At 39.1% G+C, this 21,250-nt stretch overlaps 2 non-coding genes and 1 pseudogene across 2 annotated transcripts; all 3 read right to left on the bottom strand.

Moving 5' to 3' along the window:
* Positions 1-3,749: 3,749 nt before the first annotated feature.
* On the bottom strand, positions 3,750-3,823 carry TRNAT-CGU (transfer RNA threonine (anticodon CGU)). The gene has a single exon. It is a non-coding gene; the product is annotated as a tRNA-Thr (tRNA).
* Positions 3,824-9,442: 5,619 nt separating this feature from the next.
* LOC134378954 (signal peptidase complex catalytic subunit SEC11C-like) lies at positions 9,443-18,258 on the bottom strand (annotated as a pseudogene).
* A 318-nt stretch (positions 18,259-18,576) lies between these two features.
* Positions 18,577-18,648, bottom strand: TRNAA-AGC (transfer RNA alanine (anticodon AGC)). Its single transcript has one exon. It is a non-coding gene; the product is annotated as a tRNA-Ala (tRNA).
* Between the last annotated feature and the right edge of the window lie 2,602 nt (positions 18,649-21,250).

Below are 21,250 nucleotides of genomic sequence, written 5' to 3' on the forward strand. Positions count from 1 at the left end.
CTAATCCCCATTCCACAGCCAGCTTAAGTGATTTTACCTCGCTCAGCCTCCACGTCCCTGTACGATAGGAGGCGGCATGACCCACATCATGGGCCGTATAACAGTGCTCTGCACACCTCGCACGCAGTCCTTGGCACCGGGGCCGCCAGCACACGACAGACAAGAAAAAGTGACTCGGAGAAGCTGGAGTTCCCTGAAGAGCAACTTAATCTGAGGAGGCACTCGTTGCCACACAGGTCAGTGTGGCAAGATGATATATGGTCCTTGTTCGTGCCGGGGGTCTCAGACAGGACGTGCTGCCCTGCAGAACAGCAGGACTTAGATATTTGCCTTGGGAAGGGCGACACCCAGCAGGAGAAAAGACAGGTTGGAGAGGAGGGAGGGAGGGGAAAAGAATTAAAAAAAAAAAAAAAGAAAAAGGAATAGTGAGGAAGGGGAAGGAAAGAGGAAGGGGAAGGAAAGACGGAAAGGAAGGAAGGAGCGCAGGAGGAAGACCGAGCGAAGGCGGGCAGGAGGCGGTGCCGCGGGCTGCCCCTGCTCGGCGCGTCCCCGCGATCTCGGCACCTCCTGAGGGAGGCTCGCCTGCTGCCGCCGAGAAGCCACGAGACGTGCCCGGGCTGCCGGGGCCCAGGACCCTCCCGTGGGAGGAGGTGAGGGGTGAGCGGAGGGCAGGCTGTGTGCAGGAAAGGGGGCTGCGGCACAGAGCGGCCCCGCCAGGACCCAGCACTCGCGCACTGCCCTGCTCAGACGCACAGAGAGGGTGAGAACAAGCACGGAGAACTCCAGCGATTAACCAGAAAGCTTTCGGAAATTCAATTATTTGCATCCAAGCCCTTTTGGGCAACGAACTGTAGCAGAACACATAGGCGTGCAGGGCCGGGTGTCTGGCCCCTTCCCAGGCCCAGGAGAAGCTGGCCTTGCTGATTTCCTGAACATGCCGCACACGGGTCATCCTGCCTTCTGGCCGCATAAGGAGACCCGGCCCCATGGAGCCCCCGGGAGGAGAGCTCGGTAGCCCCTAGGCTGGCGTCTGGGTTCTAGAAGCATAAGGGCTTCCAGCCAGGGAGCCAGAGAGGGCAACCCCACAGCTCTACAGCGCTGGCAGCAGCCGACCCAGAGCGCATCCAAGTGCTCCTCCTACCCCCTTGCCCCACCCCCTCCAGACTCCACTCACAGCTGTGGTACTTCAGGTGCTCTCTGGGTCCAGACATGCTGACTGTGCACGTAGGCTGACCTTCGCCAGCACACAAAAACAGTCTCAGATAAGTTAAAAGTGTGTGTGTGTGTGCGTGTGTGTGAATTTATAACTCATATAAAAGACATCCAAACAAGCAGAATATGTTTTAGGTTTGGGACAGTAGACTTCAAAACAGCTAACATTTATCAAGTCTTATTTTTTTCATCAGTCAAGCCAGATGCAAAATCAACCTTTGGGGTAACTGTGAGGATCCAGCTAATGCAATGAACTGTGTCCGGGAAACCCCTAGCACAGTGCCAAGCACGTAGGAAGTGCTCCACACATTATAGCTATCATTACTAGGCACCTGCTATGTGCCAGGCTCCCTGTCAAATGCTCCCCTGCAACAAACACTGTGAGGCTGAACCTATGAGCTCCCATTTTAAAGAAAAAGAAATAGCACCTCAGATATAAAATTAGTTGCTCAAGACCACACAGCTAGTCAGCCACAAAGCTAGCATGGAATACTGTGAGGCTGAACCTATGAACTGTGAGGCTGAACACTGTGAGGCTGAACCTATGAGCTCCCATTTTAAAGAAAAATAAATAGCACCTCAGAGATAAAGTTAGTTGCTCAAGACCACACAGCTAGTCAGCCACAAAGCTAGCATGGAATACACTCCATGGAAGACCCCACTTGGTGGCAGAAAAACCCAGTCCCGGGTGGGGAAGGTAAGACCAACAGAGCCCTGGATAAGCTCTAAGCAGAAGGCCTTGGATGAAATAGAAAGAGTGTTTTCAAAGCAGAAAGAAACAGAGGGAGTCCAGGAGAAAGATGTGTCAAGGATGCCATCAGATGATAACATTTAGTGGAAAAGTAAACAGAACAGTGTCAATGTTGTGATAACAACTACCTCAAATTATGTACATACGGGAAAGACTGACAGGAATTCTGGGGAAAAAACACTTTGATTTGATGCATTGGGAAGATTATGTGCTACAGTTCCCTCTGTGTAACTGAGACAAAAAAAAAAAAAAAAAAAATTAGGAATCACTCAAAGCACCGTGAATGAGGCCTGGAGGGACTGCAGCCCATCAGGGGAGCAGCAGCCCCAATCCAAAATCAGCCTTTCTTTTTATTGACAAGACAAGGAAGTTTCACAAGAAAAATCAGTTGATTCAATCATCAAAGAAAGACATAAAAACAGGCAGTGTTACAGAAGTAAATTATGGCAAAGTATAGCTTTAAACAACTGAAACTAGTAACAGCAAGAAAACTAACAATGTGACATTCCAGTGCAATTTGTGAAAAGCTAATTTGATCCACCAAACAAACAGCTTGTCTTTAGCAAACATTTTCTTTTTTCTTAAAAGATGACCGGTAAGGGGATCTTAACCCTTGACTTGGCGTTGTCAGCACCATGCTCACCCAAGTGAGCGAACCAGCCATCCCTATATAGGAATCCGAACCCATTGCCTTGGTGTTATCAGCACCACACTCTCCCAAGTGAGCCATGTGCTGGCCCCTGAGACCAGCTTTAAAAGGGGTTTGTGCACCACATAGAATTCCTTCCAGAACTCATGTCAGTTATCTCACATTCAGAAATAGCACTTTTTGGAATCGGCATGCTTGTTCAGAGTCATGATACCTTCTCCAGAGGTCTGCCTCTATTGGTCCAATTTAAATCAACCAGATAGAGGGAATGATAGTCCTACAAAAATCAAGGTCTAGAAATAAAATATGTCCCTAAAACAGCTTATGTTTTCTTAATATCCATTTGTGATTTACTCTTTATTCATTTATGAAAGTCAAGGATTTTTTTTCCTGTGGTTCACGGACAGCCAAGAGCTTATGGAAATCAGTGAACACCTTGAAAGAATATACAAAATATATGTCTCCCCCCCACCCCCACCCCTGCCTTTGGTAGAAAAATTTTTCATTATATAATCTAATGAGTTTATGTGCCATACAATTTTAAGAACTATTGTTTTAAATTATATTGGATACTGATTTTTTTTTTATAAATAAAATTATTTGGTATTTAAGATTGCAACTTTGAATTGAGAAATACAGGATTTAAATCCCAGCTTGATTATTTATTTATTGGCTGTGAGATTCGGAAGTTACTTCATTTCTCTTTGATTCTCAATGTCTTTCACTGTAAAATGTGCATGATAATGTTTAGTTTAGTGAGTATTTCTAGGGAGTAAAAGTATGAGAAAATACACAAAATGCAACAGAGTAAGTGTTCAATAAGTTGTAACAATTTTTCATCTATGTATCACTGAAGTAAGTTTGCTTGGAGTTTGAGAAACCAACAGAATATATTTTTAAATGGTTTGAATGAAAAGTTTTTCAATTTTAATTTAGAAATTCTCTGATTGACCTTAAACCCCCAAGTACAGTTAAATCCTAATATAACTTCGCGATAAATCATCAGAGAGCCTGTTTTTGAGAATCAAGGTGCAATGAGGAAACTTTGGAGACCAACTTCAAGTGATGGATCTGATATTGTGATTAAAGATGGTTTTAAACTAAAATTTGGAATAAATTATCAAAATGACTACGTCCAGGCCCCGCTGGGATTCGAACCCAGGATCTCCTGTTTACGAGACAGGCGCTTTAGCCAACTAAGCCACAGAGCCACCCGTACGCATAGTCGCCTGCATGACTGGCTCGGCTTCTTTTTTAACCAAATAGTACTCGATTAGGTGTAAAGCTGTGTTGCCAGTTAGAATAGATCCACTTCAACTTCGTAGTAAAGGTAGTTTCTGAAAGGGACTCCTGGAAATGGCACTTCCTTCAAGCACAACAAAACACATACGAGGACTCACATTCACTTAGAAAATGTACTAGAGCAACGGGGGCGTGCCCCAGAGGGCAGATAAAGCCACAGAGTGGGGACCAGCCGAATGCTCCTTGCGGAGGAGGAGGCGTCTCTAAGTGAGACGCACTGTGGTAGTTTAGAATCGTCAAGTGATTGGATGTTCTTTCTAACAGTGGAGTGAAAGGTTTTTGTAGGCAGAATAGATCGGTCAGAACGTTCACCAAATTAGTGGCATTTCTAACTGTTACAAGAAACGAACAAAAACTCCTGACACGTTCAGACTTTCCGAACAGCTGTCAGATCTCACTCCGCTTGATAAAGTAAGGGACAGTAAGGAGGAGCCTTGGTCAGAGCTCTCGTAGCAGTTTTATGATTCTAATCCCAAGAGCCTCTCCCTGCCTGAGGGGAATGACCTCGTTCCTGCGGCTCTTAGGAAGGTGCACAGGTGCAAGGCGTCACCGGACAGGGGAATTCCTCCTTCTCCATTCTCCCTTCCTCATTTTGGTTCTTTAAGAGATGTTTAAGAGTCTCTTCCTCACGGATCCTCGCCTTGTAGAAGCAAATATAGTAGTGCAATTTGCTCTTATAGTAGTGCAAATTGTCAAGGAAGGTTGTCTTCTGCCAGAGGTTCTTTGTAAAAACAATAACCAAAGCAATATCTGCAATGAGAAATCAAAATTAAACTGCACCAATCCAGGGTGCATGGCCTAAATTTACACCACCTAAAGGATTCATTAGAAATTAATGTGAAAACTGGACCAGGAATCCTGATAGAAGCAACTGCAAAATTTGCCAGCACATGGTTCACATTGGGGGGGGGGGGGAACCCACTAAAATATGGTACAATAAAAATTATGTAAAATAAACCAACATAAGGAAGAATGAACATATTAAATAATATTGGTCAGAACACAGCTTATAACACCAAGGTCAAGGTTCAGATCCTTGTACCAGCCAGCCCCCAAACCAACCAACCAACAACAACAAAAATTAAATAATAGTAAAATTAGCACTCTAAAAACTGAAGACAATAAAGCATTTCTAAAGACACCATAAAATAAGTCAACTTAAAAAACATGAAAAAGATGAACGAATATATGAAATGGAAACCACAATTAAATAAAACAGGATTTAAAAGGGAACAGGAAAACTGGAAAAAGAACTAGAGAGAACTTCGAGAAATGATGAACATAATAATTGAAATTAAATTAAATAACAGATTAAACAACTCAGGCAAACCTGCAGAGAAGATCAGTAAACTAGTAGACGACATATGAAATTTACCCAGAATGAAGAATAGATACAGCAAAAGAAAACGTGACACACAAACATGAAGGGTAGAGTGAAAAAGCCTAATATCTGTCTACTAGTTTTGCAGAATATACAGTACTGAGGGAGCAGCAAACCGGAGTTTTTTCCAGATATGCAGAAATACAGGAGTCATAGATTGAATAGTCTCTCTTAGTTCACATTTAGTAGTAAAGTGAAATACAATGAAGATAAAGAGAATTACTAAAGGCATACAGGACAGAAAGACAGCTTTTTGACTATTGAATAGATTGACTCTGGTGGCCATAAGTGCTATTCAACACATATTGCACATTTCTTCCTTGTCCTGGGCAGGTGACAGAATTCCACTTCCTTGTGCCAGTTGTGACTCGTTCTTGCCAATGAGTGTGAGAGGGAGAGATATGTTGCTCCTGGTCAGGAGCATTGAATTGCCAACACCAGACCCGTAGGAACTCATTTTTTCCTCTGGCACATCTGAAATGGATACGGCTCAATCCCACCTCATCCCTGAGTGTTCACAAGGAGCAAAGACCCCACCCCCAACCCCTGCCGAACCACAAGAAAAACGTAGGATGAGCAAGAAAAGAACAGTTTTAGTCTGTTTTGTGTTGCTGTAACAGAAATACCTAAGACTGGATAATTTATAAAGGAAAGAGGTTTATTTGGCTTACGATTCTGGGACAGCTGCATTTGGCATGGGCCTCAGGCTGCTTCTACTCATAGCAGAAAAGCGGCAGGTACAAGCTGATCACATGGTGGGAGAGGAAGCAAGAGAGAGAGAGGGAAGGTACCAGGGTCCTATGAACAACAAGCTCTCGCGGGAACTAACAGAGCGAGAACTCACTCATTAATCTCCCCTCCCCCAGGGAGAGCACTAATCCATTCAGGAGGGATCCGCCCCCGTGACTCAATCAGTTTCCAACACTGCCACACTGGAGATCAAATTTCCACATGAGTTTTGGAGGGGACAACACATCCAAACTGCATCAAGAAACTTTGTTGTTTTAAGCCACTGAGATTTTGGACTTGTTACTGAAACGTAACATCCTGACAAAAATATTATGAAAGCAACCATGCTTTGGCATTTTTGATTAAAATTCAGCAGAACAATTATAATCATTTAAAAGTTCTACTACAGTGGGAAAATGAATCTTAAAAGAATTATTTTGGTCTGGCTCGTTGGCTCACTTGGTTATATAGTACAGTCTTGTAATACCAAGGTCAAGGATTTGGATCCCCTTACTGGCCAGACACCAAGGGGGGGGAGGGGGAATCAAGCTGTTACATGTTTAAAACACAACTTATTTGGAATATTTTACTTGGTGGATACAACTTTTAAATTGTATTATTTTTACTTTATTAATTTTTGAGTTTTGAAATTGCCTGAATAATGTTTTAGGGAATTTGTAAAAACTAAAAGGCAAAAATAATGTCCATGAAAAGAAAGAAACATTGAATATTTTAGCACTGGAAAATAAACAACATATATTGTTTTAAAGCTAGTGGCCCAGAGAAAAATGGCTTCTTGTATAAGGTATCTGGGAAGATACATTTACTTTGAAATATTAGCTTCCTTATTAACTTCCATCATACTTTATGGGAGCGTCTCAGAATTCTGATCTTATTTTTCCTTGATTTAAAATGAGTTTTTGTGGTATAACACTAAGATCAAGTGTTCAGATCCCCGTGCCAAAAATAAATAATTTAAAAAGTAATAAATAAAATGGGTTTCTTTATATTAAAATAACAATTAGATTTATAGTGAATTTTTCATCAGTAACACTACAAACTAAAAACAACAACAAACAAACAATGGAACAACATGATTACAGTGCTGAGAAAAGATAACATTAAGGTTAAAATTCCATATCGAGCTAAGCAATTAAGAATGGGGATTACATAATAACCTTTTAAAATGTTCCATTAACTAAGATCCTTGTTTCTTTCTTTAAAAAAAAATTTTTTTTTAAGATCCTTGTTTAAATGAATGTGAAATAATAGGAAATTAAAAAAAAAATTTTTTTATTTTTAAAGATGACTGGTAAGGGGATCTTAACCCTTGACTTGGTGTTGTCAGCACCACGCTCACCCAGTGAGCTAACCGGCCATCCCTATATACGGATCCGCACCCGTGGCCTTGGTGTTATCAGCACCACACTCTCCCGAGTGAGCCACGGGCCGGCCCTACAACAGGAAATTTATAGTTAAATCTTTTTAAAAACACTCACTTTAATTATAAAAATAATAAACATTTGGATAAAAAAGCAAGATGGAACTAAAATGTTAGCAAAAATATCATGGAAATTTGGAGGGAATACTCATAATTACACATTTTGAAATCCATGTATTGTTCAAGAGGAGAATTGGGATATTGATCATGCTCAGTAAATGTGATACCTCTGCTGTGAATCAGCATTAGGGAGACTTCAACATTCACCATCGCTAATGAAAAGCTCAAGGAATAACTCAATGCTCATATTAATAATCAGTTGGTAGGGAAGGATAGAACTGTGCAATTTAAGACTCAGAAACATTCATCACTTAGTAAACTAATGAGACATAATGTAAATACAGTATAGAATGTGACAATTAATAGAAAATTAGACAAAGGATATTATGACTCAATTACCAGATGAGGAAACATGAAAGGCCAAAAAATATATGAAATATGCTAAGCCTCACTGATAATCAGAGAAATACAAATTTGAAGAATACCTTTACCTTATCATATTGGAAAATTTTTTAAAATTAAAGTTGCCAAGGATTGGTAGATTAATGGTAGAAATGGAAATTATTACAGATGGCTGCTAAGAATATGAATTGGTACAAGCAGTGTGGAGAGCAATTTGGCAATATCTAGAAAAGCAGATTTCCACTTTTAGATGTATGACATAGGAACTCCTTAGAAGTTTGTCCAAGGAGACATGTACAATGATGTTTTTGCAGCGTCACTTACAGAGCAAACATTGGAAATAAGATTATACGTTCTCCAATAAATTAACTGTACAACAGTTAAAGTAAATGAGACAGAACTCCTTCTATCATAAGGAATTTATATTAAACACATGATGTTGAATAAAAAGAACAGGTAAATACTGTAAAAATGTTATAGATACAACATACATAGTAAAAGATAAAAATGTAGACTGGAAGGATATGCATGGACTTCAGGATGGTTATACTTCAACCATAGCTGTAAATTATTTCCTTAGAAAAAGAAAGATCTGGATAATAGGTATATGATGCTTATTGTAATATTCTCTGTATTTATGCTCAGGATATTTCATAATTAACTTTAACTTAAATAAAAGAAAAGATATTTGCATAAAATTCCACAATTACAAGAATAATCGAGAAGTCAAAGTAGAGGCCAGTGTACTTGCAAAGCCCCAAGTAGCCAATCTGCTTTCCATGTAGTAGAGTCTCCTCTCTTAGTCAAATATTGCTAGAATTTCTATACTTTCAAAGCCACGAATTAATACCTGAAGGAAATAACAAAGAGCAGAAAAATAGTCCTTGCCATTAATAGTAGCTAAAAGCTAGGTAACAAAACAAAATGTATCTATTGGTAATGATACTGTAGTACTCAGAACACATGTGGAAATGGGCTTTCCCTACAACACAGAAACACAGGTAAAGGCAAATCTTCCAGCGTTTCATGTCAAACATACTAGAAAGATAATAAAAGGAAAGAAAAACAAAACAAAAAAAAGACAGTGATGTTACCACACTGATCTAAATTTTTCTCATCTTGTGAAACAACTAAGTAAGTTAGAATCTATTCTAAAAGAAACTTTGGGGGAGGGGAGAGGGGATTAAGGAGAAACTGGTAAAGGGCCACAAAGAATGTTTACATTGTGTAATGATAAAAAAAGAAAGAAAGAAAACTTTGGGGAAAAAACAGGACCATTTAAGGATTAAGCACAGGCAGTTCTACCTGAGCAAATTAGCTGTCCTCAGTATAACTTTTTTTTTTTTGTCTATGTGGATTATTTCAATTTTTATTGGTGAATAATTTATTTGGAATACCAGAAAATATAAATAATGGGTTTTTAAAGCAGAAAGTAAAATATTTCAGATAAAGTGATCTTTTCTTTCTATAGTTTGTTCCAATCCATTCCCAGAAATTGTAGTATTTGTGTGATTTATATTTCAGCAACATATATGCACCCACTATAGCCAAAAAGAGCACACTTCAATTTTGGATAAGTATTCACTATTTTAGTTAAACTAACATAGATGAGACCTTTTCATCTTTTGACAATATTTTTCTTTCCTAGCCAGTTCTGGCATTCTTTGTAGAAGCCTCTTTCGTCAAATTCATTATTGTCTCCTTTAGTTATAAATTTGATATCTCCGTTATCTTTAATTGAACAGTAATTACTCTGTGAACAATTGTAATGTCCTATTCTTCAACTTTAAAACAACTATTTCACCAACTATAACATCTGTCAGACATATTTAAGAGCAGATTTCTCTTATGAAAGCCTGGTTCCATCTTGCCACTCAGAACTTCATGTCTTGACTTTTTAGGCTTCGTTCTCTGTGAGGTCTACCAAGTCTTTCCATACCACTGGGACAAAAGGAACTATCATAGCAAGTTTAAAACCTGATAATATAAATGATACTTATCTTTTTCTGCCCCCACATCTGTTCAAATCAAGCAGGAAAATGCATCCCCACCAGGCCTGCATGCACAATGACATAGTAGCAGGAGGCTTCAAATGGACACAGGGTCTTCTTCAAATTATTATTTTTTGAAACTTATTTATACTCTATTATTCAATTTTTAGAGATGCATGTGATATTCATACGTAGTTAAAATTATAAATCAGATGATTTGTTCTTCAAATGAAATTAAACTGGAAGTTTACACTTAATAGGGAGAAAATAGTTTTAAAAACTTCAGTTATGAACAAGTTGAGTTTTATAGACTTCAGGATATCCAAACTGACATGTTTAACAGGCTCTTTAAAAAAAAATAAATTGTATATATTTAAGGTATGTAACTTGATGTTATGAGATACATAGAGGTAGTAAAATGGCTTAATCATCTCCTACATAATATGTCCTGGAATTCTGGTGAGAGGAAAAGCTTAGAACAAAGAATTGGAATTAATCTACCAAAACTTGGTTAATGAAAGCCACAAATTTTGTTGAGAGGTCTCAGGAAGAATGTGTACAGTAATGTAAGGGATACCAGAGCGAGATTTTTCCAATTTCTCCAGAAAAAGTGAGGACAAAGACATGTCACAATTAGGTGCAAAGTATATAATACATGATTCTAGAGCTGTCGCAGAAAATGCAGAAAGGGAAAGTGTCTTTCTTTCTGGAGGGGGGAGGAGTCGTCTTTCAATTGTTCCTATAAATATTTTTCTTTAAAAAAGAATGATCTAAAGAATATTTGGCAAAATGTCAACTGTTTTTAGGTCTGGAGGATAGATACATGGGGTATCGATAATGTGAATACATTTTCTATCATTTAAATTAAAAATTCTCATGAAATATTTCAAGCGTAGTCACATGAGAAATTGTTATAAGCCTCCCCTCTGTATCCACCATCTACATGCACAGGAAACTAGACAGAGTGCCCGGAATCCTTGCAGGCATGCACTATCAGCCCTGGGCAAGAGTGACACAGTGGTGTGCCTTTCAACACTCTCCCAGAGCTGGTGAGTGGGTAGCCTGTACTGTATTCAGTTCCCTGCAGGCCAAGTAATGAGGACAGCCAAGACAATCACTTGAACGACTGAGAATACCTGGATGAAGGAAACTGGCATCTCATCCCCCAGACAACTGTCTTCTTAGGAAAGACTAGCATCCCCTCGTGTCTGTCTGCGTGAGCAGAGGGAAACGAGAAGTAGATGGAGAAGGCAGGAAGGAGAGAGGGACATAGAGGGACAGCTTGCATTTTCAGTTGATTTCACAGACTGTGTGAGTTTTCTGTGGGCAAGGAGAACACAATAGAATGTACCCTGGCTTGAGGCCATGGCAGATATCCTTTTCAAGAGGGCTAAATGCTGGATGATGACTCCAGAGGAGAAAAAAAGAGGCTATGAAGTAGACTGCCAGCATTAGGAACTGAGATGAAGCGTATTTGAAAGAAGGCAAGCTACAACGAATTTCCGTATGAAAGGACTGTGCAGTGGCAAGGCACCCTAAGTCCTTACAGAGAATACACACGAAATATACAAGAGTGAGCATTTGGGTGCTTACCTCAGATACAGAGTCAGAGACACCCAAGAGAGGATACAATAGCCCAGTTATGTAAGATATATTTTCTGTATCTCCCTCTCCTGGACCCCTTTACCCTTCACCATGTACGCAGCTTCCTGTTTCTCCACATCTCCTCCAAACATGTTTGTTGTCTGTCTTTTTTTATTATAGCTATCTGTATTAGTCAGTTTTGTGTTGCTATAACAGAAATACCTGAGACTGGGTAATTTATAAAGAACAGAGGTTTATTTGGCTTACGATTCTGGGACAGCTGCATCTGACACTGGCCTCAGGCTGCTCCTACTCATGGCGAAAATGGCCGCAGCCAGTAGGTACAAAAGACCATATGGTGGGGGAGGAAGCAAGAGAGAGAGAGGAAGCAACAGGAGGTGCCAGGGTCTTTTTAAACAACTAGCTCTCGTGGGACCTAATACAGCCAGAACTCACTCAGTACCCCTCCTCCCCCAGGGAGAGCATGAATCCCTTCATGAGGGATCCGCCCTCATGACTCAATCAGTTTCCAACACTGCCACATTGGGGATCAAATTTCCACATGAGTTTTGGAGGGGACAACACATCCAAACTCCATCTCTGTCCTAGTGGTATAATGGTATGGTATGACATGGTATCATATTGTGGCTTTGATTTGCATTTTCCCAATGACTAATGATGTTGAGCATCTTTGTATGTGCTTATTGGCCATTTGTTTATCTTCTTTGCAGAAATAGCTACCCAAATCCTTTGCCCATTTTTAAATCGGGCTATTTGTCTTTTTAATTGTTGAGTTGTAAGTGTTCTTCATATATTCTGGATGCAAGTCCCTTATCAGATATATGGTTTGAAAATATTTTCTCCTATTTCCCATTCTGTGGGTTGTCTTTTCACTCTCTTGATGGGGTCTTCTGAAGCACAAAAGTTTTTAATTTTGATGAAATTCAATTTATTTATATCTTTTCCTTTGTTGCTTGTGTTTTTATATGTCATGTCTAAGAAACTTTTGCCTAATCCAAAGTCATGAAGATTTTCTGCTGTGTTTTCTTCTAAGATTTTTACACTTTTAATTCTTGCATATAGGTCTATCATCCATTTTTAGTTAGTTTTTCCATATGGTACGAGGTAGGGGGTCCAAGTTCATTCTTTTACATGTGGATATCCCGTTGTTCTGGCACCATTTTCTTTTTTAAAGATTATTCTTTCCCCATTGAGTCTTGGCACCCTTGTTGAAAATCAATAGACCATAAGTGTGAGAGTATATCTGGCACGTATGTTACTTTGCTCATTATTAGAAAGTTAATCCTTTTTTTGCTATTTTAAATGAGTAGACATTTATAAAGTGGCTATTCCAGCTCCCACAAACAACTCTTCTCTTTTGGCCACTTCACATTATATAAACTCAAAAAGTGAGATATCTATTCCTCCAGCCTCCCTTATATCAAGAAGTGGTCATATACCCTAGTTCTGGCCCATAAGATATAAAGTCTACTGGGGGATCCTGATAAAGATGATATATGAGGGTAGTTCAAAATGTTCATGGAAAGATTCATGTTACCTTTTTTCTTTTCTTCTTCTTTCTTTTGTTTTATTTTTTTCCTCTTTTTTTTTTCTTTTCTTTTCTTTTTTTTTTTTTAGGACCAACCCTGCTTAGCTTCCAAGATCAGACTAGATCAGGTATGTTCAAAGTGGCATGGTCATAGATCTCACATTATCTTTTAATTCCATTTATCCACAAATTTTTTGAAGTACCCTCGTATATGTGACTAGCATCAACTCTTCTCCCATTCTTTCCTACCTTGAATGCAGATATGATTCCTAGAGGTTCAGCACCCATCTTCTGACAGTGACAGAAAGGCCAAGGGTTTCCAAGAGACACCTGCACTGAGCAGCTAAACCAATATCAGTAATAAATATTTTCTCAGTTTATGTCTGTATCTTGACTTTTAATTTGTTTGACATTCTGAATTTGTTTATATTGTAGCATTTATCTGCAGCCACCTATTTCTACACTTTGTTCCATGTAAGAAAAATAAACTACTGTTAGTTTTACTTTCTACTATTTTTAATTAAATCCTTTTCTAACTGAAACAGAGTTCTCTCCTTCAAATATATATTCTAATATTTTTAAAACATGAAGATAATTGATTGCTGAATATTAGTCATCTGCTTTTCTGAATTTTCTTGTCATTTGTAACAGTAGCTTGTTGCTTCTCAATTGTTTCTTTTTAAACAGTCATTGTGAAAACTTTCAAACAAAAAAGGAGATAGTCGTATAATGAATGGCCTTTACCCTTCATCATCTTCAACAGTTATCAAGATATTCCTGTTCTTGTTTCATCTGTCTTTATGCTTTTTTTCCCCCCTGGAGTATTTAAAAGAAAACTATAAATAAAAATTCCATTGTTTCTTGAGTTATTTACACTTCTTCTGAATCATCAAATCACAGAACAAGAAGTATTATTTCACCCTTACATATGTTTTTAGCCTTAACCACAGGTACATTTTTTAAAGAAATTATCTTGTGCTGACAGAACCAGGAATATATCTTGAAAGTGTTCTATTGCTCCTTATGTGATTCTTCTTTCTTCATAGATGTGAGGATTGTTGCTTCCCTTAAAAAACTGGCAATCTTTCAGAAAAGAAAATTTTACAGAAGAGAATTGCAGTATCTAAAGACAAATTATGATGGTTAATTTTATTGGTCAACTTGGCTAGGCTATGGTGCTCAGGTGTTTGGTCAAACACCAGTCTAGATGTGGCTGTGAAGATACATTTAGATGTGATTAATAATTAAATCAGTAAACTTTGAGTAAAGCAGAGTACCCTCCACAATGTAGGTGGGCCTCATCCTATCAGTTGAAGGCCCTAAGAAATTCTAAAGAGAAAAGACTAAGTTCCCCCTAAGAGAAAGAAATTCTACCTCCACATTGCCTTTAGACTCAAGGCTACAAGCTCAACTCTTGCTGGAATTTTCAGCCTGTCAGATCCTGCCCAGTGGTTTTCAGACTTGCCAGCCCCCACAATTCATTAAAATAACTCTCTCTGTATATATGTAGATAGATAGATGTGTATACATACATATATAGACAGATATATAGAGATAGAGACACATATCATGCACCCATATATATACATACATAGAGATATGCATATATATACACACATGTATATGTATGTGCACACACATCCTATTGGTTGTGTTTATCTGGAGAAACTTGACTAATACACAAATTAAGAAGACACTCAATAAGAGAAGAGCATTTGCTTCAACTCTCAAGAGAAGATCAGCAAAAACTGAAGGCTGACAGGAACTTCTAGACACCTAAATCCTACTCCAATTCTCAATGCCACTCTTTCCTCACCAGTCCCCTAAATTTCACATAAGAGAACTAGTGGATTTAGTACTTCAGCTACCTACAGGCTAAAGCTATACATACTTTATATTCCCCTCAATAAAAAAAAAAATTATTTTATTATGGTCACAGAAAGTCTGAGGCTTCCTTGAGCAGACAGTTGAGATATTTGTGGTCTTTTTTCAGTGCATAATATATAACTGTCTTCCCCCTTTCCACCCGCTTTCCACCCGCCGTTCCTCTCTTATGCCTTTTATATTATTCCAGGACAGGGCAACTCAGTCCCCAAAGTCTTCCTTTCTGTGGGCCTTTCATTTCAGATGACAATAGGTGATAATTTATTTTATGTTTCAGAGATTCTTGCCAAGCACTTCAGATTTTCTTCCTTGAATGTTTTAACTCTCCCAGATTTGCAACATTTTCCTGAGATTCTGTTTTCTGGTTAAGGATGTTTTTTACGAGGAGGAGTGCTTTAATTGGTTTCTTTCCCCTGATCTGGTTTATTCTCTCTTTGTACTTAGAGGCCCAATATAGTCAAGAAAGAGCAGAGATTAGCTTTCTTCTGTCTACATACTAGGACATATTTTATTTCAAGTTACTGAAAGGTCATAACCTAAGAATAAACTGTGCAAGGATTTCCCTATGTTACAATGTAATCTGCCATATTTCATTTCTCCTTCAAATGAGAAGAATAAATTGTATTCTTTATTAAATGACCTTGATTCACACATCATTTTCTCTAGCCACAAGAGTTTATAGAAACTACTAAATGGAGACAGACTCAGGGTAGGCTCAGAGGAGTTTCATTGCTGGTAAATAAAAGGAGTTTAGTCTTCCTCTTCAATGCTAAGGAACAGGATTAGCAAATAAAATAATTTTCCCCAGTTTTTGGCTCATTTCTATGTTCTTAGAAAACAGCCCCTTCTCCTTCCACCTTTTGCTCCTCTTAATATTCTTTGCTACCTGTTTGATCCTGCCAGTAAAAAAACACAAACCAAACCAAAAATTCTTTGGGCAGAAAAACTACAGAAAATGAGATCTGGTTTTATCTAATTAATATAGTCACCCCTTAGGCCGGCCAGTTAGCTCAGTTGGTTAGAGTGTGGTGCTGATAACAGCAAGATCCAGAGTTTGTTCCCTGTATTGGCCAGCTGCCAAACAACAACAAAATAGCCATCGCTTGAGCTATTGTTAAAAGCCTTCTTATTTCCCTATCAAGGACCCAGAGTTGTATGATAAATTAAAACGAGCCCTCCCTTATGAAGACTTAGCCCCAAGTTATCAATGTCAACTTCTCTTTTCTATGAGGTAAATTTATTTCAGAAAACTTACTGTCTTTCCTTACTTTAAGATGAGGTTAGAACCAACTCAGCTCAGGCCACTGACAGAGAACCTCAAGTTCAAATTTGAGGGAGCAGGATTTAGGCTATTTTTCTTCTGTTCCAGAAGGTCCTGAATTATTAAGCGATCCTCTTTCTTTTCAGTAAACCAGCTTTGCAAATTGGGGAACTCAGGGAGTGCAATTCTGATTTCACAGTCCCGGGACAATTGGGGCAGGATAAAAAAAAAAAAAAAAAAAAAATAGAATCTTCTCTCTACTTGGCAGAATTCTACGTGGAGAAATTAAGTTACATCCCATTGATTACCTCCATCTACCCTTGACTTTTAAAAAGTCTGGGGATTGCCCACGTGTCTATGACTACCTGAGTGTCCGGTGGTGTCTCTAGATAAGCTCAACCTGACTGAGGAATGAATAGACCTGCAGGTGTATGTCCTTTATGCCTCTTCCTACCTTCCTGAATATTTGGAGATAATGAAGACTTTCTAGGCTAGTGAATCTCAACCTTGACTGCATATTCAAATCATCTGGGAATTTATTAAAATGCCAATGCCCAGGCTATACTCTAGGCAAATTAAACTAGAATCTCTCATGGTGAGATCCAGGCATCAGAAAATTTTAGAGCTCTCCAGGCAATTCCAACAGGCAGCCAAGGTGGAGAACCACTGCTTTAGCTTTAAAGAAAGTTGGGGGCTCAGGGGAACTATATTGATTTCTGTCTTTCCCTATCTCTCCTTTCCCAATGCACACTTCACCAAATAGATGAAATAAATTAGTTAGGATACTGTTCTTGAACTGTGGTTAAATTTCACGGAGAGTCTTTTCATGTGGTTTGGGATACAGAAATCCCCAAAACAATTCTTGATCGAGCTGATGATAATCTGGTGATGGCCTTGAAGTGACATCGAAAGAAGGCAACGTGAGAATGAAAAGGGGGTAAGGAATAATCACAACTCTAAACTGGTTACTAGTTTAGAACTCCTGGTATCACACAGTTGCCAGCTTTGGCTGTGGGTGATATACACATTGAAAATGTGAGCAACAAGCAAGGGAAAGGTCTGCAGACTATTTCCTCACTGATCGGTCAGTTAGTAGATGCTGTGGCTACTATTTTTTATTTAGTTCAAAGTGTTCTAACATCTTTAAAACGACATCAGAATTATATACTGTAGGCCTATAATAAACATTGACAAAAGCAATTGCTCAGTAACTTACAGCACAGGATGATTTAACCTGAAGCTGTTCATGGAGTGTAAGCTTCGGGGCACCACACTTAAACAGTTCCACAGAGTCAGGCGACACAGGCAGGGGATCCACCCACGGCTGACAGACCAAAACGTTAGAGTCTGGCAGAGGACGGTAGCCATTATTATTTTTTAAGGATTTGGTACATTCCCGCTGGTCACGTCGATGAGCTCTTGACTTGATCACAGCCAGGCAGGGGCTGCCTGTGACGGAGGTTGCTGAAGGCCTGTCTGAGGAAAAAAACTAAACACATGAAAACTGTTTCCTAAACTTCTTTCACTTGCTAATGTGACAGGGTGTCACAAGTTGGAAGTTGAGGCTGAAGCACCAAGATACAAGAGGTGCTGCATTCCAAAAGGGGGCTAGACCTTCTGCAAAATGCACAAGGAGCTAGCCGAGGAAAGTCCTTACCCACGTGAGTGGTGTAAAAGCGGCAGCTTTACAAAGAGAAGCGGATTTTTCTTTTTCTTTTTTTTTGAGAGAGAGAATTGAAGTGAGGCAAATTTGGAGATTACAAAAGAGGTCAGTAGAGAAGGGATCAAATCCACACAGCAGTGTGAAGGCTGTGAACCCGGGCGAGATGCAATTACTGAAGGAAAAGCATGTCTGTGTCGAAGTGCTCCTATTTCACTCCTTTGTGTTCGATTTCCGAGAGAACTGCCACTTTTAAGGAAGCTAAATTTACCTAATATTTTCATAGCCTCGGGCCTGGGGAGAGTGCATTTTCTTTTCGGAGAGTTTCCGGCGAAATCCATCTTTCTCTCCTCGAGTCTCAAACTGTGAAACCTGAGCCAGGAACTCGGCCTGCCGTCCCATCCCCCATCCCGAATCCCACCACCAAAACGAAGTGAAAAGAATAATTGGTTCACAAATCTTCTAATTTAGAGTTTTGTGGGTAGATGTCAATATTTTTTTTTTTTATGGAACAGGGATTAAAGTCGCTTTGTGGGTTATCACAAGTAAACGCTGCTGAGGACAGAGAAGAATAAAATTTAAATAGGGAAAGGATTGTAGGCATAACCGGCGCAAGACACAAGCATCTTAGGGCGTGATGATTAATTTTCGGGTTCTAAAGAAATGGGCGGTGATCGTAACGCAGAAGAAAGATGTTTCCCGAGGAAAGACACAAAACAGTGGAGATGCTGGGGATCGAACCCGGGACCTCATGCATGCTAAGCATGCGCTCTACCACTGAGCTACATCCCCACTCCGAAAACTGCTCCCTTTCCAAACTCTCTTCATGAAATTTGCTCTCTTGTAGCTTTTAAAAAAATTATATTTGTTCTCTTGTAAACGAGCCTTAGAATATTTTCCCGCCCTTTTTCTGAATGCTTTTCTCCTTTTTCAAAATCTATTCGGGACAAAGGACAGATCCTTCCAAGAGAGATAGAAAGCGCTTTGCCAGTGACTGGCGTTAATTGCAGAACTGAACTGCCCCAATTCCTTTCTCCATCTCTGCATCCTCTTCCGGAACGCTAAAAACCGCTCTGCATCTTTTCCTAGAAAACGAGAAGCCAATGGAAGGATTTCTGAAACAAAAATAAACTCGTTCCAGTCACTCAGCAACTGAGAGGGTCAAAGGGTAACGATGTTGGGTTGCTTCCGGAGGCGTCCTTATCCGCATTTTATCCAGAGGATACAAGATCCAGAGAATATGAATCCTCAGATCCCGCTCTGATAAGTCAGAAAAGCGTTACTTTTGAAATTGAGGCTAAACCTCTGCTTCCGTGGTGCTTTATCTTCTGCAGATGGAGTGGTTCCATAGACATTCAAACCTCTTTTTCACCAAGGCGGCAAACCGAGAATGTTTCACCCCTGCCTAGAGAGTTCAGGGAAGTCCTTGGATGCAGTGGCCTGTGAGCGAATCTGAGGGATGGATACCAAGGGCAATGAGAGGAGCAGGGCTGAGGACACAACACATGCAAAGGCATAGGGGTGTTCAAGATGCTTGGAGGAGGAGCGAGGTGGAGGGAGACAAGGCGGGAAGAGGTGGCTTGACAAGATGACACCAGCAATTCTCACCCTTTTTCCTTGCTAAGAGAACCTGAATTTAGTCCATGTAGTAGACAGTTTGCCTAAATAGTAAGTGGCCTAAATTAATTATGGTTTTGTCATTTCCTTTTGCCAGTGATTGTTTTACCAGTGGGTCTATGACCTTCTGACAGGTAAGACAGAACGGGCATTCTGCTTACAGAGCTTCAGCTTTGTTTTTTGTTTGTTTGTTCGTTTTCAGAATAAAAAGAGAAACATGAGAGGAGAGCCATGCATTTTATTCTAGCATTGCTATTTGATTTTCTAGGAATGTGGTCTGTGATAACAGTCTGGAATCTTGAGATAATCAGACAAAAAGTTGTCTTTTTTTTTTTTTTGGTAATTAATGATTATTTACCTAAGAGTAATGTGTAAAAAAAATTCTGTTGGTCTTTAAACATACGTGAGCAGCAGGCCTCAATTCCTCCCTGCTTAGCAGTCTCGGCAACTGATTCAGGTGGGAGGGAACTACACAAGCCTGTGACTACCAGGAGGTAAGATCATCCGGAGCCCTCTCGGAGGTTAGCTACTACACTGCGCTATTTATTTATTTTTCCATTTTTCTCTTTCCAGAATTTTTTAAATTTTAAAAAAATTGAAACATAATTGATTGTACATATCTGTGGGGTACCGCATTGAACATCAATCTCTGTGCGCAATATGTGATGCTCAAATCAGGATAATTAGTACATTCAACATTACACAATGTATTCATTTTTTGTGGCCCTTTACCAATTTCTGGCTAAACCCCTCTCCCCACTGTATTATTTTTAATTGTATGTTAGTGCTTATTACAATATCTGGCATAAGTGAATATTTGAAATGTCTTTTGAAAAGAGTAAATGAGTGAATGGATAAAGAGATAGATCCTCGTATAAATCAATAAATAGGAAAATATTTCCAGTGGCTACATAGGAGATTTTCAATGTGAGAAATTATTAAATTTGCTTTGAATCCTCTCAACTCCACCAGAAGAAATGGAAAATTTATAAGAATATGTAAATTATTGACCCTAACCTAAGAAGTTATGGAAAATCAGATTCAATATATATCCATTTAAAACATCAATCAGGAATTTAAAAATTACAATAAAATATCATTTCTGGCCTGAGACTATTTTACTTATATAAAATGTTTTTTTAAATGAACTCTTAAAGAAAAATTATAACCTCTACGCTATATAAAACATTACAGAAAATAGAAAAACTTTGCAAGTTATTTTAGGAGATATATAATATTAATACCCAAACTCAATGGAGACAATGTAAGAAAGAAAAATTACGGGACCATTTTACCAATGAACATAGAGGCAAAATCATAAATTAAGAACTAGCAAACAAAAATTTAAAAATATTTTTAATGTATCACTCTGGAATAGGGCGTTATAGACTGCATGTTTATGTCCCCCCAAAATCCATATGTTGAAACCCTAAACCCCAATAGGATGGTATGAGGAAGTGGGACCTTTAGGAGGTAATTAGGTCATAAGCGTGGAGACCATGATGGGATTAGTGCCCTTATAAGAAAAGGTAGTGAGCTAGCCCTCTCTTTCTCCACCATTAGAGGATACAAGGAGAAGACTGCTATCTATAAACCAGGAACCCTGATCTGATGCTGGCACCCTGATCTCGAACTTCCAGTCTCCAGAACTGTGAGAAATAAATGTTTGTTGTTTAAGTCTATGGTATTCTGTTATAGCAGTCTGAACTGACTAGGACATGAGGTTTATTAGAGGGATATGTGTATCAATGAATATTACAAAATGCATTAATCTAAT

Source organism: Cynocephalus volans, chromosome 5 (assembly GCF_027409185.1).
Source record: "Cynocephalus volans isolate mCynVol1 chromosome 5, mCynVol1.pri, whole genome shotgun sequence".
NCBI classification, from domain to species: Eukaryota; Metazoa; Chordata; class Mammalia; order Dermoptera; family Cynocephalidae; genus Cynocephalus; species Cynocephalus volans.